This window comes from Lathamus discolor, chromosome 1, assembly GCF_037157495.1.
Source record: "Lathamus discolor isolate bLatDis1 chromosome 1, bLatDis1.hap1, whole genome shotgun sequence".
NCBI lineage: Eukaryota > Metazoa > Chordata > Aves > Psittaciformes > Psittacidae > Lathamus > Lathamus discolor.
The window spans coordinates 9,994,208-9,997,298 of NC_088884.1; positions in this window are offsets into that span (position 1 = coordinate 9,994,208).

Here is a 3,091-nt window from a genome sequence, read left to right on the forward strand (position 1 = left end):
TAAAATTGAAATAACATCTGAAGTGTTAAAAGACTCTTTTTTCTTTCTTAGGCAATAAACATCTTGAGACCTCAAGATGTTAAAACACATCTTTATTACCTCTTTCAGCTAACTCGAAAAGGTGCAAACCTTTCTCCATACCAAAAGCTTTCTGGTGTACGGAGCTCAGCGGAATAAACAGACCTGAAGCTGCCAATGATGGTCCCAAAAAGTCGTTACCAGGGGGCTTTCTAGAAGGATTAGTGTCCTTTAATATGCTGATTAATCAGCTTTAAAATAGTGAAGATACTTGAGTCTTTCCAAGTAAAGGGAATGTCTTTACTTTCTGGTGTATAATGATGGAATCTGAAAAATCAAAAGTGATTAATACCCGAAGTGTATTATACTGTACAAGTATATTTATTTTCAGAGAGGAAAAAGTGCTTTGTAACACGTTTACTGTCTACCTATACTGTCTGGCTGAACACTTTATTTAAGGGTTTTCTTATTCTCCCAGGAGCAGGCAACAAACATCCAATGGACATCCCAGGGAGCGGAGCTAGGAGCCCGTCGCCCCCTACGACATCCACCGAGATCGCGAGAGCAGTTTGTGCTTGCGCTCGGATCCTCGTACCCCCCTGCTTGTTCCATAATGCTTCTGAACAACGTTACTGAGCGCATTCAGCATTTCAAATTGCCTTGCACTTTGGGAAAGTAAGTGCTAATAGGCCTTCTCTTTCGAGCTCTAATTAACATTATGCATGGGAAACGGCTTCTGAAAGCTTCTTAGGGTCTCTTAATCGAAGGCAACCTCAAAAAGCAAATAAATACCAAATAAATAGCTTTTTAAAAGCCCAGTTATAATTATTATTCAGTGTAACATAGAAATACTCTGCCTCTTTCTTACAAGTAAACATAATCATTTGCAAAAGCTTCTTAACTTTGAAGTGGCTTGTTACACCCACGTCTTTATACGAATTTAATGAAAGGAAAATGTCAGATGTCCCATTGGGTGAAACAGGATTGAGTCTTTTGTCTGTGCTGCTCTGAAGTGTACTCCCCTGATCTTTCACTTGTTCACCTACTTTTCTGATAATTTTATTGCCCTCTAAGTATTCTCCTTCATTGCAATCTAATTCAGAGTGTAGTTCGCTATATATATATATTGACTTTTTTCTATGATTAATGCCCTTCAGAAAACACTGCTCTCATGTCTTTGTGTGACTTTAGATATGGCAGTAGTCTGCTGGAATTAAAAGGCCACTCACACTCCTAAAATAAACATGTGTATAACCGTTTCTGGAACAGAAGCCTAAATTATCTCTCATCTCTATGTCTAGTATCTCCATGTTGCATTTATTATTTGTTGTCTTTCGTTGTGTATATAGTCTTTACCAATTATAAATATACATAAGCCACTTTTTTCCCATTCTCTGACACCACAAATGAAAAGAAGGAATACGAGCCTTGACATCCTACTGGACATTTTTCTCCAGTGTCTCTCTAGACCATTCATTGGTCTTTCCTGAAATTTGCATCTGAAAATCTGATCTACAAGAGATTAATTTAAAAATCCCAAATAAATTAAATTTCATTATGTGGTGTTTTGAGTGCTCTAATTCATTTCCTGGAATAGACCAAATACACTCCCAGAATAATTCACCAAATCCAGAGCAGCTGTAGGACTGTGTTTAAGGTCACTGTTAGACACTACAGGACAGCACTCTACTATTAACTATAGACTTACAGAATGGTTTGGGTTGGAAGGGACTTTAAAGATCATCTAGTTCTAACCCCCTTGGAGAACAGCACTTTTCTGATGGGAAGAAATGCCCAGCCTTTTCTTTCATGGAGAGAAACGCCAGCCTCTTTAAAGTCATGCAATAAAACACTCACAAGCTTCAGTGCTAGCCCCCTTACTTGATGTTTATTTACTGTATGTGTGGCAGTAACACATATTCCAAGTTTAGCATCAAAGAGACTCAAAATTGCAGTTGTATAACAATTTGGTGAGTTTGAAAGAGCAAAGGAAAGGTTCCTCATCTGGGAACTTCTAACGCCTCGGCAGAGAGGATGTTTCTATCAGCACTGCAAGTCACAGAAATCTGTGGGGAGCAGCAGGATTTGCAGGTTTTCCTGCCAGACTGCTGAGCCTGAGGCTGCTGTAGTCTGTCTCAGCTGAAAGCTGCACTAGCCGTGCTTGGAACCTCCTGTACTCCTCCTGACCAAAATGCATTGCAGTACATGGAGTTAAATATCATGTGTGCATAAAGCATAAAGTATATTTATGTCTAGATGCATATATGTGTGCGTATATATGAATTTACATGTACAATATAAAAATGGGGCCTGAGAATTAACTGCACATAATTCAAATCAAGAAACCAGAATAAAAAAAAAGTTCATTAAAGTGTAGCACACATTCAAACTTTGTGGCTTTAGACAAGCTTCTACAGCACTAGAAATGGAAGAACTTAAAAATACAAGAACTGATGCATGCTGTCTGGTTTGTGTTCAACTATTTTTCAATTTTTGAGCCCCTATACATTTTTTAGTGGGAATATGGATGTTTGTCAGGCCTATGAAAATGAGCTTGTTTTTCTTGTACTGCAAGTTCAATGATCTTTAATACCAGAACTGTGCATTACTGGAGTAAATGTAAGTGCAAATTGGAGCCAGATCAGGCATGAATACACAACTGCATTCTGACAAACTGGACAATATGATGTTTAATGCTATCTTCAGGATCTTAAACTAGCTTTATCTGAGCTACAGATAGATCCATTCTAATCCAGCATATAGTTATAACAGTCATGGGAGACAATCAATTTGTACCATAAGAGTTTCGAGGATGAAGTTAACTATGGAAAAAATACTGAATTCATTTGAAGAGGCAGAGTGAGATTTTTTTAAGTTCAAGGGACTGTGATGTTTCTAATCTCAGACTTAGTGCCCAAAAACTGGATTTACCACCACATTAAATGAGATTCTTCAAGCCATGATTTATGTGGTATGTTGTTTTCAGTGGTAAGAACAGCTTAAGGTGCACCGAGGACCCCTAACACCTTGCCACATGTTCCCTGGTTCATATTATGGCATTGCCTGTGGGGCC